We start from the raw sequence: 17,185 nt of genomic DNA, 5'->3' as shown, positions 1-17,185 counted from the left end.
TTAATGGAATTCAATTCTCCTCCCCACTTTTCCAACACATTTGTATGTGTAGACACAAATAATTGTGTACAACCTGCTTGAAACAAAGGAAAGGAAGGTAGTGAGTCAATGTATATCTTATCAGTAGAAAAAAAATCTAAACTTGATAAGAGAACAGCTGTACTCAAATCTTGCCTAAAATATTTATTAATTGAATTACCATGTTGAATCTCAACTTTTCAGTTTCAGTTTTTTTCATCTATAAAGTGGAAATACTAAAACTTCTACTAGCTGCCTCATAGAAATTTTTCTGAGGAACTTAGGAACTGTGAATAAGTCCATAGATTCTTTGGGGCTAAGACCAACAGTAGCAGTGTCTCATCAATGAGTATTGTAAAACTATAAAATGTTAAATAAATTAAAGCTATTATTTTTATAATTAATATAATGACCAAACAAAATATCATGTGGGGTCTTACTATGATGGAGGACCTATGGTAGGTAAGAAAAAGGAATGAATAGTTCTTGAATTGACTTAAAAATAAGATATATACATGAATAACTCATAAAATCTTGTGACAGAGAAATGTATATGGCAAATGATCCTGGGATCTCACCTTCCTCTTTGTCAGAGATTAAAACCTTTAGAGGTAAAGGGAACCCTAGAGACTATATAGTCTGACTCTCTGCTCCATTTCTTAACTAGACTCATTTTCATTGTTGACCTCATTGGCTAAATCGTCTTAGGCTCTTGCTCAGAAATTTGAAGAAAAATCACTTAATTTGGTAATTTTAATTAATAAGTGCACACCTGGAAGTGCACTGACCAACTTATACACTCACTTTTATTGACAGAGGGAAAAAAAAAATTAAAGACCTTCATGCTCTCTATATCAATTAAACTAAAGTGCCCTTAAAATCCCAAAGGGACAGTCTTATGGAATTAATTCCCCATAATCAAAATGTGAGAATTCTTCTGACTGAAGACTTTCTTGAAGATGATTTGCTGTATCCCATGTTACAGTTGCTCAGTCTTGATCTTCTCTCTCCTTTCATGCTGCTCTCTGCTTCTGGGTGGCAATGTTGTTCTCTGCTTTGATCTCTGCTTTACTCATTCTAGAGATCCCCCACTCTAAGGAAAGGTTTGACTATACTTGGATTAAGCCATAGAAAATTAACCTCCTCACCCCAAGTTTGGCACTTTGCTTAAGTTGCTTGTGCTGTTGCTTCAGCCTTTTACTTCTGTGAGAAACATGTAAAGTCTTGTGTCTTGGTTCAGTAATGAAATCTTTATAGACCATAGATAAATGTTTAACTTGCTTTCCTTTAACTCCTTATAGTTTCAGAGGAATTAAATACTGTACTAATGAAGGTGTCTCAGCCACTTTCCATGAAAGAATGAATAAAAACACTTAATTCACACTTACTTTGTGGCAGATATTTTTGCTAATAGCTTTGAATGCACATATAAAAAAAGCAAGGCAGCTCCATCCTTAAGAGAACTCATATTCTAATGGTTGGAGGTAGTAAACACATATAGGGAAATAATGGCCAGGGTAGGATTATTATTGTCTTATGAGAGAAGTTGCAAGTGTAAGTGAAGTCATAAAACAATCAACTGATTTATACACTTATACATCCTCAAACTCAAATCAAAACAAAGAGAAAATCAGTGCTTCCTCACTCTTTCCCTTTTCTCTTCCCTATCCTAACTTTCTCCTTTCCTCTTCTTTCTTCTCCACTCCTCTTTTTCCCTATCCTTTTCTATCTTTGTCTCTGTATCACATATGCACACCACACACCTGCCCTTTATTTTTCCCCTCTGTTGTGGGAATTTTTCTTACCCTTCTCAGATACTTAGAAATTTCTTAGGGTAAGGGAATATTATCTCATTCTATGGAAATTAGCTCTTTACTTTGAGTTTTACCTTCCTAGGCCTTTCTTTCAACTTTGGCAATAATTTGGCGATTATAGTTAGACAAGTGCTTCTTATCTCAAACCCTGAAGAGGATTCTGCAAATCATTTGTAGAGTTTTAAGAGCTCTACTTATTACATTGTCCCTTCTATCATTAGGAATTATATTGTGTAATAGTTAAAGGAATTGTTGAGGATTGAAGAGGTACAGGGAATAAGGAAGGTTTTGTAACAGGGAATGGAGGAGTTAAAGGGATAAAGGGAATATGGTGGCTGATGAGGTAAAAGGAGAGAGATACCCTCTGCTGAGAGGCTATCTGTGAAAAATGGGGTTCCCAAGAAATGGGCCAACTATGATAGCCTGAAGGGATATCTTCTCTATTAATTGATGTTGAAGATACCCCAGAGCAGGTAACCACTGACAGACCTGAGGGACAAGCCTCCCCCCAGACCAAGGTCACCCAGCAGGGGTCCAATAAGGACTGTTTATGTTTGAATGGCTGTCTGTAGGTTTTGCTCCCTCTATGTTCCCCTGAAATGATAGTCTTCCTCTTATCTGACTTTGGGTTATTTCACTAAAGATGAATTTAATAACATGTTTGGATTGGGAGGTAGCAATGTAGAGGGAAGAGGGGTTCCTTATACTTTTTCCCAGATTGGGTTTGAGTCTCTCTCACTTTTGAGCTGAGGCCAGGCCTTGAAGACTGGTAGAGGGTTTCTTTTATTCCTGTCTATGTGAATCTATGCTAGCTTTCTTAAATTCAAAGCCTTTAGCAGTAGATAGCAAGAGGAAGAAAAGGTTCTTACTTTCAGAGTTGGTTGGGCCTGTCTCTTTGGGCTAGTGCCCCTAAAGACCAGCCTTACAGTTCAAACCACTCCCCTAAAATCCTTTGGTTCAATGACATAATCACAGGAATCCAAGTAGTATACACAGTTGGGAAAAATCCAGGAATAGAGGTACTTCTATCCAGAGACAAGGAGAGAACACTTCATCCAGTTAAAGGGCCAGAAAAGAGTCCCCCTCAAGAACAACTGAAACTCTGCAAGTCGCTCCTCTCCACACAAACTGTCATCGCTGTCCATATCTTCTCTCCAACATTCCCACTGCTATCCGTTCCACCTCAGTGGCAGAAAGGTAAAAAACTTGAATCAGTTTTCCTTTCCATAGTTGCTTTGTGGTTGTACCTCAAACCTTGAGCTTCTAAGTTTACATTCCTTAATAGATGTTCAACTGACCTATATATAGATATTTTTCAATGAAGTGTTTTATGAATTCCATGAAAGAATTCCAAAAAAGAAAGAATTGGACCACCTCTAGTGAATGAATCAGGGAAGACTTCATTAAATAGCTGGCATTTGAGTTAGACTATAAAGAAAGGCAGAAACATTTGCCATGATATTATCAAAAGGTAGTTTTCCCATCCAGAAAGCAAGGAAAATGCTTCTCTAGATTATATGGAAAACTTTTTCAAATATATATTGATTTCTCCTCATGATATGAATATGAGCAATACTGAATAATAGATGTTAGGTATATGTTTTCTTGAAAGATTTGTACAGATTATGTCTTGGAGTCTTCCAGTGTTTATCTTATTTCATTTGAATAAATATCTGAAACAATAAGCAATTATCCCAAGAGAGATTCCACAAAGAAAGATTTTCCAAAGAGATTTACCTTGACCTTTTTTAAGTGGCCTATTATTATCAGCATATATTTGATTTATGTGAAGTATATGATGTTATGTGCTATTATATTTATAAAGACAAAGGTAAAAACACCATAACCTTTAGTTTTCATTTTTAAGATTCCAAATAGCATATGAGAGCATCGTTGTAGAGGACAACATGTCTTCAGAACTTTGTTCAGCTGTAAGGAATGATGAACAGAATGATTTCAGAAAAAGCAATCAGACCTACATGAACTGATGTAGAGTAAAATAAGCAGAACCAGAAGAACATGGTAGATAGTGTAAACCTCAAATTTCCTTAGACTTATAATTGTTGAAAATTTCACCATTGGGATATTTCATACTTGGAAAATTTCTTACTGATAGTCTATTGGAATGGGAACTCCATTGGCATGGGAGGTTCCTTCTCTTCCCTTCTTAAGATTACTTTAGGACAGAAACCCTTTGCTGAACAATGGAAAGGACTTTGACCTATGCTTGAGCATAGAACAGGAATTTCTTTGAGTCTTGATTGATTTTAGAATTGATACAATGGAGATACTCCACCCTATTCAGTCCTAATAGGATTGAGTAAGGGCTGCAGCCTAGATCAAAATTTAATTATTCCAATCTCTACCATACTCAAGTTAACAGGATTTAGAAAGGGCTGTAGCAAAGGAGTATAGATTTAATCATTTGAAAATATGACCTTCAACAGACATGTGCAAAAGCCAGAAACCTCTGGGCGGTCCTGGGTTAAGCGAGAGCCTCCATTGACAGGGAAATTGATGAAGAGTGATTGGTAGATGTGAGGACTGAGGGGAGGCAACTTGGATGGTGTCCTTAAAGATAGGAGGGTCTGGAGACTGGAGGGAGGATTGAGTTTTTGGTCGGTGGTTCCTGGGCTCTGAGGAAGCTTGCTCTGAAGGAAGCTGAAGGTGGGGGCCTCTGAGACTGTTTCTCCATTTTGGACACGTGAGTAATAGGGACTGATCTCCTTTCTTTGCCCCAGCTATCTAAGGGCTTGGGCCTTTTGGCCCAGCCTAAACAGAAGGGGTATTTAAGCCCTATTCCCTTCTCTCCCCTTTCTCTCTCTATATATATCTCTAATTCCTTTCTTGCTCCTATTGTAATTAAACTCCAAAAAAGGCTGACGGCTGACTTGAGTTTTTCATTTAGGAATTACATAGCTGATTCCTTGGCGACCTTAAATTAATATATATCAGTCTTTTAAAGTGATTCCCTTGTAACATTGTGGCTGACCACACGGGAGTCTAAAGAATCCTCTCAATAAAACTTTTTCCTTGCCTTTTTACTATACTGTTTCACCACTTAGTCCTTTTTTTTTAACAAAAAACTTGGCTTAAAGACACAGCTGCTAGAACACGTGAGTATAAAAAACTTTTTCTCTTTTCTCCTTAAGTTAAATTGGAATCAGCAGTTTTTTCTTTTTCTTCCCTTTAATCTTAAGGGACAGCTGGGTAGCTCAGCGGATTGAGAGCCATCCCTAGAGGCAGAAGGTCCTGGGTTCAAATCGGACCTCAGATACTTCCCAGCTGTGTGACTCTGATAGACAGAAAACAGCTGTTTTTAAATCTCAGCAACAGGACTCTAAAGTCCTGGCTGGAAGAACTGTTTCTAAATATCCTTTCCCTTAAGGAACAACTTCCTGGATTAAAAAAAAAAAAACCCTGTGGAAAGTTTGTTGCTTTGCCCTGCTCCCCACGTGTTTTGTGAAATTACAAAATATACATATAAAAATGAGTACTACATTCTTTGACAATTATATGGCAGCTGAAGAAGTAGGGGCATTGAGGAATGAAGGATACCTCCAAATTTTTATATTAATAGGTACTGTCATTTTTGTACTCCTCAATACTATATTTAGAGATGAAAAAATAAAAAATATTGAGGATAAAATAGAAAAAATTGAGGATACAATAGAAAAAATTGAGGATACAATAGAAAAAATTGAGGATAAAATAGGAAATATTGAGAATAAAATAGAAAAACTTGAGGATAAAATAGGAAATATTGAGAATAAAATAGGAAATATTGAGGATAAAATGGGAGATATGGAAGATAAAATAGGAAAAATTGAGGAAAAAATGCAAGCCCAATTAGAAGATCTAAAATGTTTCTTACAGGATCAATGGGCAAACACCCACTCTACCAGAAACAGACCTGTTTCTGAACCTTTGAATGAGGAAATTTCCTTCCCTGAAATAGAGATGGAAAACACCTTCCCTATAGCCCAGTTAACAGACTGCTTCTCTCGTGCAGTGCAAATCTTGTCTGAATTTAATCCCCAAAACCCTTCCCCTGCAATCCCAGCTTCTCATGTTCCTTCTCCTACAGAAAACCAAATTCCAATGCAAGGGAGATCTTGTCCTCCTAGAGAAACCTGTCCTTGTCAAACTGACCCACAGGTGCAAAATTCAACTAGAGGCCTGTTTCCTCTAAGAGAAGTACCTGAAATAGGACGAAATGGGGATGTGGTGACTTTAAGACATAGGATACCGTTTACTCCCCAAGAAATAAATGAATTTACACGAAATATCCCCACATATGAACAAGATCCTTTTCTAGTAACAAAAACGATGGGAGACATATTTTTTCAATATAATCCGTCTTACAAGGACGTTGAGAGCTTACTACAGGCTTTTTTAAGTGAACGTGAAAAAAATAAAATAATTGCTCATGTCAACAAAACCCGGGGGCGTAATGCAGCACATTGGCCATCTCAGGATCCCGAATGGGACTATAATAATCCTGAGGACTATCTACAACTATACCGTTGTAGAGAGGCCATCCTCACGGCCATGAAGGAATGTGCGGACAGTACAGATAAGTGGACGGAACTGGAAAAAATTAAGCAAAAGGAAAACGAAACACCCTCCAGATTTATGGACAGAATTATCGAGTTTGGGGACAGATACTTAGATTGGGACTTAAATAAAGAGAATAGTTTAAGACAAGTTAGAAGAATCTTTGTAAACAATTCTTGCAAAGTAATTAAAAATTATTTTAAAACACAATGCCCAAGATGGTCAGATATGGACCTTGAAGAATTGCGAAAAACAGCTATATATGTTTTTAAGGGAAACGAAGAAAAGGAGAAAGAGAATAATGATGACATGGAGGAAATGAAGAAAAAAATGAGATGTGTAATAGATAGGATAACTAAATTAGAAAGTGGGCATGATAATGAACCAACGACAATTGCCCCTCTCCAGAAATCCAATTATCAATCCATTACTTGCCACTTCTGTGAGAAGAAGGGCCACAAAATGATGGAATGTAGAACCTTTCTTAAGATGTTTGGAAGGAATACACAGTTTAATAATAGTTTTAGAAATAATAACTATAGAAATTATGATAATGGTTATAGAAACCAGAATTCTAGAAATTATAATAATGACTATGGAAATAACTGTAATGAATATAGAAATAAGAACTTTAGAAACCAGAATTATAGAAATAGGAATTGGGAAATTAATGACAATGCTCAAATTGAAGAAAATTTTAATGATAATACTCAACAATATATGAGAAATGGCGCTCGTCCAAAAATTACTCGAGGTGCTAATGATCCTCAGAGAGGTGCCCTTCAGGAGGGTGCCCAGGGAACTTCCCAGTATAATAAAGATGATTCTTAGATTGTATTGATTTTGTTGATATTAATTAACCTTTTTCAGTTTTTTTTCTCCTCTCCAAATAGTAGGAAAGATGAATAAAGAACTTAAGACTATGATTGGCAAATTATACACTGAGACCCATTTAAAATGGCCTGAAATTCTCCCTCTGGCCCTATTTTATCTTAGAAGCAGACCTAGAGGAGACTTACATATTTCACCATTTGAGATGCCTTTTGGACATCCACCTATACAGGCTAAGCCTTTCTCCCCGGCTTATACATCGCTATTAGGGGGAGATATTACTATTGCTTCCTATATACAGGAGTTACAGCACAAACTACGTGAACTTCATGAATCTGGAGCTGCAGTACAAGCTGGACCATTAGACTTTTCTCTGCATGACCTGAACCCAGGAGATAAAGTTTATATCAAGAATTTCAAGCGAACTGGAGCAACTGAACCTTCATGGGAAGGACCATTCCAAATATTATTAACTACTCCAACATCTATAAAGATTGGAGAAAGAGACTCTTGGATTCACTGCTCACATGTGAAGAAAGCATCTTCTGCTGAGACTGATTGACTCTATCCTATCATATGAATTGTGACTCTATCTTATCATAAGAATTGGAGATAATAATCCATAGACAAATGGATGCTGGTTTTTTTTCTCTCAAGAATATATTGAATTACTGATTTTTTTTCTTATTTTTTCTTATTTCTTTTCTTTTATTTTTTATCAGAATATTTGATTTTTTTTCTCATTTTTTGTACTGAAGGTACACATAATTAATATTAATATTTTTCCCTGCAGTAATACAAGTTAATATATATACTCTTGCTATAATATCAATATATGCCTAAAAGCTTTAAACTATGGGAACCTGCCATTTATTGATAAAATATTATAGGACTGTGATTAATGTTTGTGTCTGATTCCAGGAAAAGGGATAAAAACAAGGAGCACAGACTAAACCTGAATAGTGCCAATAGAGCACACATGAAATATTAAAGTGAGACTCAAGGTTGCGACGCTTAACTTATGTTTAAGTCGTAGGACTTCCTTGTATCTACACTCTTTTCTAAGTACTCAAACAAGTACAAAGCTTGACTATCATGCTGGCTCACTATATCTCTGAAGGAAAAAAAATCAGACAAGGGAATGACATTTCCCCATCAAAATAGAATTCTAATTCTTTCCTTCTTATATTATGGCAACTTCCTATAGTCTTGGCTACAAATGGCTAAGTGAAATATTACTGCATTCTGTCCTACATACTTGTGGGATAGAAATTACTTTAAACTGGACCTATACAAGGTCTATTTTGAATTTTTCTTATGTTTTTGATTATTTTTCTATTCTTTTGATAATTGACACATATACCCCCATAACTGAACATTGCATTCTGAGCTAAACTTGATATTTTTTTTTAATACTTACTTCAGGGGGGATTGTATTTTAATTTAAAATCTAAGAATTTTTGAATTTTTTTGTTTGAGATTGTATTTTTATAAAAATCCAAGACTTTTGTTTAAGATTTTACTGTTATAAAAAATTTCAAAGATTTTGATTTTGTTCGAGAAAAGATGTTCAAGAAAGAAGCTTGAAACTTTTATATCCAGAGAATGAACTGTTGCAGAAAGATGCCAAAAACCTACACTTCATCAAGAAGATCAAGAATGAACTTTGGATGGGATTGATTGGACTGAACTTTTGATTGAACATTTATTGTAACATTTATGCCAAAAGGGACTGCCCCTAATTTGGCTTTCTGTCAATGCGCCTAGCAAACATTGGTTTTGCTTTCTTTTCTTTTCTATTTCCTCTCTCACTATTCTAATTTCTCTTAGAAAATTGAATATTGTGTATATCTTTAGTTAGAAGTGAATTTAGAACTACAAAATGATTATGTTAAATGATCAATGGGGAGACTAGTCTCCCAATGATCATCAGGGGGGATTGTAAACCTCAAATTTCCTTAGACTTATAATTGTTGAAAATTTCACCATTGGGATATTTCATACTTGGAAAATTTCTTACTGATAGTCTATTGGAATGGGAACTCCATTGGCATGGGAGGTTCCTTCTCTTCCCTTCTTAAGATTACTTTAGGACAGAAACCCTTTGCTGAACAATGGAAAGGACTTTGACCTATGCTTGAGCATAGAACAGGAATTTCTTTGAGTCTTGATTGATTTTAGAATTGATACAATGGAGATACTCCACCCTATTCAGTCCTAATAGGATTGAGTAAGGGCTGCAGCCTAGATCAAAATTTAATTATTCCAATCTCTACCATACTCAAGTTAACAGGATTTAGAAAGGGCTGTAGCAAAGGAGTATAGATTTAATCATTTGAAAATATGACCTTCAACAGACATGTGCAAAAGCCAGAAACCTCTGGGCGGTCCTGGGTTAAGCGAGAGCCTCCATTGACAGGGAAATTGATGAAGAGTGATTGGTAGATGTGAGGACTGAGGGGAGGCAACTTGGATGGTGTCCTTAAAGATAGGAGGGTCTGGAGACTGGAGGGAGGATTGAGTTTTTGGTCGGTGGTTCCTGGGCTCTGAGGAAGCTTGCTCTGAAGGAAGCTGAAGGTGGGGGCCTCTGAGACTGTTTCTCCATTTTGGACACGTGAGTAATAGGGACTGATCTCCTTTCTTTGCCCCAGCTATCTAAGGGCTTGGGCCTTTTGGCCCAGCCTAAACAGAAGGGGTATTTAAGCCCTATTCCCTTCTCTCCCCTTTCTCTCTCTATATATATCTCTAATTCCTTTCTTGCTCCTATTGTAATTAAACTCCAAAAAAGGCTGACGGCTGACTTGAGTTTTTCATTTAGGAATTACATAGCTGATTCCTTGGCGACCTTAAATTAATATATATCAGTCTTTTAAAGTGATTCCCTTGTAACAATAGTAACATCAATACTGTGCAATGATCAATTGTGAAAGACAGCTAACCTCAGCAATGCAATGATTCAGGACAATTCAGAAGGACTTATGACAAAAATTTTCTATCCATATAAAGAGAAAAAATTGTTATAGTCAGAATCAGATCCTAGTATACTTTTTTCACTTTGGTTTATGTTTTTATTTTGGGGTTTTGGTTTCATATATTCTCTTCAACAATGAACAATATGGAAGTATTTGTTGCATGATAACACATGTATAACCTAGATCAAATTGCTTACCATCTTTGGGAGGTGGAGCAAAGAGAGGGAGAGAATTTGGACCTTATAATTTCGTAAAACCTGCATAGAAAATTGTTATTACATGTAATTGGAAAAACAAAATATCTTTAAAAAAAAACTATGTTGAAAAAAAGTATTATGTCAGCTGAGCAGTTTTATCAACTATAGCTATAGAGCCAGTTATTTAATAATTTTCATCCTAATATCACCCTCTGAATTAATCAGTAATTATTATTATTATTATTATTATTATTATTATTATCATCATCATCATCATTTGTTGTTATTGTAGTTGGGTTATTTTGGTTGTATCAATGCTTTACTAACCCATTTTGGGTTTACACAGAAAAGATATTCAAATGGTTTGTCATTTCCTTCTCTTTCTCTTTCAATAGGTAAGGAAACTGAAGTAAACTGTGTTATGTGACTTGCCCAGGGTCACACAGCTAGCATCTAAAGTTAGATTTGAACTCAGGTTTTCCTAACTTCAGGCTCAATGTTCCATCCATTGAAACATTTGGCTATCCCAAGTATCTATTAGGCTCCTACTATATTCTCAAACATTGTTATCAAGGCTGAGGCTACTAAGGCAAAAAAGGAAGATTCTGGTAATCCAATTATTCTTAAATTGTCTCTTCTCCCTCTATTTTCCAAGTCTATGACCTTGTCGGTGAGATATTTTATGTTCTCTTCTAATTTCTTGGTCTTTTGGCTTTGCTTTATTAATTCTTGCTCGTTTTCTTCCAGTTGGCTGATTCTCACTTTTAAAGTCTGGTTTTCCTTTTCAGTTTGGTCAAACTGGTTTTGTAGATGCATGAATTTCTTTTGCATTATTTCCCACTTTTCCTCCCAGAAGGCTTCCATCTTTTTGATCATTTCTGATTCAAATTCTTCATGGGTTTGTGGAGAGTTTCCATTTCCTTTGGAAGGTTTTGGAGCATTTGCTTGTGTTTCCTCTTCTATCTCCTCTGTATTTTGTATTTTTGCTCCATAAAATGTGTCCAAAGATGCCCCCTTCTTCTTGTTTTTCTTGGAGTGTTGAGGCTTTTCTGTGCTGTTTTCCATCTCTATCTGATTGGGGAGGTCTAGCTTTTCTTATCTCTGTCTGGTGTTCAGAGGCTTTAACCCCAGGCAAATTGTCTGTTCGTGGGTGTTACTGCTCTCAGTTCCCTCCCGATGCTTCTTCATTGCCTTACTCCCACGCTCTGAGCCTGGCTTTGCACTGTCCGCGAGGTATCTCAGAGCCTTTGTGGGCCAGAGAGGCCTGCACTTTGAGGGAGGAGGGGCCAAGGCTTCCTGGAGCTCTGAGGGCTCCTGATAGGATTAACTTCAGTTGGGTTGGATTGAGTGTGTCTTAAAGCAGGGACCTTCCCTGAGACTCGGACAGAAGGATCCAGCCAGGGGGCTACAGGCTCCTCTCTGTCTCTCTCTGTTTCCCGGCTGTCTGGGTGCCTCCATGACTGGCTCAGGTTGTTTTCAGGGTGTGGCCCTCAGAATAGCCAGCTCTGGGGTCCTTTTGCTGACTCTTAGGTTCCCGCTGCTGCCTTGGACTCAGCTCTCTGGGTTGGGGAGGGGAATGGGTCCTGGGACCTTCCTTCTGCCTATCCCTTAGATCCGAGTGATCTCAGGTTCTGGCTTTTGGGGGGCCGCACCTTTTGATTCAGGTCCAGAAGGAGGGTTCCCTGGATCTATCCTGTTGTTTGTTTTGAATTTTGGTGTCCTAGGAGCATACAGTTTGAGATCTGTAAGAAAGGGGTTTCCGGAGATCTGAACTTTAACTCTCTCTAAGCCACCATCTTGACTGGAACTCTCAAAAAAGGAAGATTCTATTCTCTCATATGATGGTTATACTTAGATCACTTGAACCCTGGAGGTCATACCTCATCCCTGGAATTCCTTACTCTGAATGGAGGTTAGAGAGCTCTTATCAGAGTCTCTATTTAAGAAGGTGTTCAGGCTATCAGCCTTCTCTTAATTTCTCATCCAGCTGCACTATTTTTTGAAATTCTCCATCATACCCCCTCCAATTTGCCCCATATCCCCCTTTTCATTCTTTGCTCCATCTCTGTTTTGAGATTCTTTTTGTGTATTGTCTCCCCTCATTAGAATATATGATCCTTGGGAACAGTTGGGTGGCTTATTGGATTGAGAGTCAGGCCTAGAGATGGGAGGTCCTGGGTTCAAAACTGGTCTCAGATGCTTCTTAGCTGTGTAATCCTGGGCAAGTCATTTAACCCCCATTGCCAAGTCATTTAACCCCCATTGCCAAGCCCTTACCATATGCAGTATTGATTCTAAGATGGAAGGTATGGATTTAAAATAAAAAATAATTAATTAATAAAACTAATAATTTTTTTTAAAGAATCTAAGATCTCTGATGACAAGGACTATCTTTTGCCTTTCTTTATGTCTTCTGCTTAGCATTGTACCTGGCACAAATTAATAACCACTTAATAATGTTTCTTGACTAACATTTTATTTGAAGAGATAATATGTACATAGATAAGTATATGCAAAATACATAGGTAATTTTGATAGAAACGAGATCAAGAAAAGTTTTAAGTAGAAAGAAACACTCAATGAGTTTTGAAGGAAATAAAGGATTCTAAGAGACAGAAGCAAGGAGGGAGTAAATTCCAGACATGGCAGACAATCAGTGCAAAAATATGATAATTGGATATAGAATTTCTTGCATGAGTAACTATAAGACTTTGGCTAGATTATAGAATCTGAGAAGATGTTATATATAATTAGGCTAGAAAAGCAAGTTGGTTAAAAGTTGCAAGGTAATTTAAATTTCTAACAAAGTTTCTTTTTTATTCTATATTCAATAGCAAGTTGTTGAAATTTATTTGAATAGGAGAGAAATATGGTCAGACCAGTACTTTAGACATACAGTCAGTTCTCACTTTATGTAAATTTACATTATAAAAATTCAGCTTTAGATATTAGATAAATCCAGAAGAAATTCACATTAAGAAAATAAGCTAACCACCTAGTCCACCTTTACTATCCAATATATTCTCTCTCCATTCCTGCCCCAAACTCAAAACCCCTCAGTCTCCCATCCCTCCACCAAAACAAACAAACAAAAGCAAAAAACAAAATACCTGTCTACGTGACAGCAAAAGAACAGATTTCGAAGAGATTGCCACCACCTCAGCTGGATTTGTGGCTTAGCTTAAGACTGCATGCACCAAGAAAAGAGACCTTTGACCTCATCTCCCCAGCCTAATGTCCTATCTTCTTCCAACCAAATGTCTGTCCCTGGCTCTCATCTCTCACTTGACCTCCCCTTTCTCTGATAGTGCATGACCGCCATGTGTCTGTCTCTCTCATATTCATCTGCCCCCATGTTCCTACTCCTGCTTTTCATTTCTCTGTGGCTGGTCACCAGGTTATCTTTGCACCATGTGTTAGCTCCCTTTCTCCACAGGACCAAAGCACATTTCCTTCCTACTTTTCCCATGTTCTTGGGCAAATTTGCAATACATGGAAATCTCTTTATGTACAAGTCTACCAAATGGTTCAGTTGTGTAAAGTGAGAACCATCTGCCTCCTTGGGGCAGTCATATGGTATGGAGCAGAGAGCTTTGAGGTTACTCCAGAAGCCTATAATCCAGGGAGGGGATGATGAAGACTTCACTTAGGGTAGTGCATGTAAATAGGAAGAAGGGGATAGATGATGAACATTGCTCTCTAGGCATGGAGAAATACTCAAAGTGCCGGCTTCTTTCTTCCCATGTGGTTATAGAAATGTTCATGATTATCCCTTGTCCTTGCTGCTTTGGATCTAAGTGGTGAAGGTAATGAGAGAAATCACCACCGAAGACATAACTGCTTATTGATTCTTCAGATGAATGTGATATATCGGCTAGGCTGGGGTTCTGAGAGCCAGATATCTACTCTACTGTTTCCCTTTCATCCCGAGGGCACTGACTGAGTAGAACACATGCCTGAATGAATGGGTAAATCAGCTCATCTGTCAAATGATCAGTCAGGAGTTTAAAGCAAGAACATGGAATTGTGGTTCCACATGATGGCCTATTTAAAAGGACATTGCACAGAGGCTTAATGTTTGAGATTACTAGGGATAGTCTCAAAAATAATAACCTCGTTTTCCCCAGCAAAACCCACTATGAAAGGGGATGATCCCTACAAATGAGGTCTCATAAAAGGATATAATTAAACACAGATGCTCCTAAGAGTGAAAGAGCTTTGAGATAATGACTACAATGGCACGCATTGTACCAATGAAAACAAGATGTCACAATTATATATTTTCAGGTTGATTTAATCTGACAAGATTCTTAGCCAACAGTGGTCGAGGCCTGGCTCTGTACAACAATATGGGTCTAGTTGTCCTACAAATGAAGAATTATTTATCTCTTATAAACTTACATATGTCAATTAGCAGCTTTCTTCATCTAGTTGGAACTTATTAGTTGGAAGTTCAGTATAACCCTTCATTTTCTATATCAGTTAGTAAGAAATCCTTGGTTTGATTCAAATCTTCAATCACCTATGCATTCAATTCAATTATTAAGCTACTTCTGTGTGAAAAGTGTTGTACTTTTTTTTTGGGGGGGGAAGTGTTCATTGCTTAATAAGATTCAATTCCTCTCTTTTAGATTTTATAATTTAGTAGGGAGATGTGATTCATAAAATAACTAAAATACAAAATAATATATGGCATTCATATTTGGGACACAAACTATGTTAGGTTTGAAACAGAGGTGCATGAAGAGATGAGAGAAGGAAAGAGATAAGAGAAGGATTTAGAGGAGAGGTAAAATTTTTGATGGGCTTAAAAATGTAAGTTACTCACTGTGAGGATGGGAAATTTAAAAGAAGGGAAAGAAAAGTGTTCAAACCATAGTTAACATTGTGAACAAAGCTATGGAAATGAGAAAGTATATGGTGGGTCTAGTTAATTGCAAGTGGTCCAATTTGGCTGGTCCATGTAGAATGTGGGTGGAAACAATATGAAATAAATGTCGAAAGGTAGGGTAGCACATGTTTCAGAGGGCCTCAAATGCCAATTTATGCTTTGGCACAGAAAATGACATGATAAATGCATTTGGAATATTAGTCTGGCAATGTGTGAAGGACAGATTGAAAGAGAAAGAGAACAGAAAAAACAAAGCCCTGTTGGGAAGCTATCCCAATAATCCAAAAATTATAGACAGATCATTCCCTCCCTCAGCAATTAGTTTCAAACATTTTATTCTTGTAGTAGAAATCAAAACATTTTACAATTTTAGTCGTTGTCATTCAATGACTAACTTAGTAAAGAGTCCATTCAAAATAGATAAACAAAATGACCTTTTTATTTCCTCTTTTTGGACCTATAACTCATATACAGTTTCTGCATATTCCATTTCTAGCTCTTACTTCTTTCTCATAATCAGTTAAGTCCATTTTGATTCAGTTGTGTCCAAATCTTCATGACCCCATGGACCTCTATCCCTGGTTTTTTTTTTTTTTTGAGATAAAGATATCAGAGTGGATTGCTATTTCCTTCTCCATTTGCAAACAGAGGTTAAGTGACTTACCCAAGTTTACATGGTTAAGAAATTTCTAAGGCTGAATTTGAACTTGGGTTTTCCTGACTCCAAGTCCAGCACTCTTTCTACTTTGCACTTAAAATTAAGAAAAAGTGGAAAGAGCTAATTTTGAAAGCCATAATATTTGATTACATTCTTAATATTATGGCTTTCAAAATGCTACATTTTGGTCAGTGGTCAGGAAGATGATATTTTCTTTCCATAAATTCAACTTTCAATTCAAAATCCTTCTATGAAGCATCCAATATCTGTATTTATGAAACACCTATTATGTCTATTATTACATTATTATGCCTCTGCTTTCCTATCTAAATCCACCAAGTTCTCTAAAATATTTCTCTTTCCTAATCCAGAGAGGAGGACAAGTTAACTATTGCCTTTCTTTAATAGAGAACTAGATTTCACAATTTATTATAGAATTAGGTAGCTTGAATCCTTACTCAAATTGAGACAGAAAAGGTCTCAGAGCTCACTGAGTCAAACTCTTGGGGAGACTGAGTGATTTTCCCAAATTCTCATAGGTGATAAGTGATAGAAGCAAGGCAGGAAATCGTGTACCCTTGATTCTACCATGCTCTGTCTATATATCCCAAAAACAGTTATCAGGTTTTGCTTAAAAACCTCCAATTCAAGGTTACACCCCACCTATGCATATCCTTTAAAGCAGGCATATTCAATTTTTGGATTTATTTCATTGTTAAACATGTTTTCATTATGATGAGTTAAATTTTATATGTCGTTACTTTCTACTCCTTGGGCTTAGTTCTGTTCTTTCAACCAACCAGAACAGGTTGCAACCTTCTTTCACATGACAGTCTTCAGAGATTTGAAAACAGCTATTATACCATCCTTTACTCTTCTGTTCTTTAAGTTAAACATTCTCATACATCTCAATTTATCTTTGCATTGTTGTTCTTGCTGTTTAAAAAGAGACAGATAATATCATGTGGGGATATCTGAAGCAGTTGCACCAAATCTTCCACCTCACTCTCGTCCAGAGTCATCAACTGTTCAGTGGTAAGACAAAAGTGAGGATAACTGGTAATGGCCAGGGATGTTGCGATTGACTTGGGCATTTTTGAAGTCTAAAAAAATGATAAGCATTACAAAGCCCCTGCTTCAACCACCATCATGATCACTGGTTCAAATCATTCTCCTTTATGTATTCTGCTAGGGAAAGTCTTCAAATTCTTTGGGGTGGATATTTCCCTAAGTCACCAACAGGTTTG

The sequence above is a fragment of the Monodelphis domestica genome, chromosome 3 (assembly GCF_027887165.1).
Source record: "Monodelphis domestica isolate mMonDom1 chromosome 3, mMonDom1.pri, whole genome shotgun sequence".
NCBI lineage: Eukaryota > Metazoa > Chordata > Mammalia > Didelphimorphia > Didelphidae > Monodelphis > Monodelphis domestica.
Note: the sequence above shows the minus strand (reverse complement) of the source record.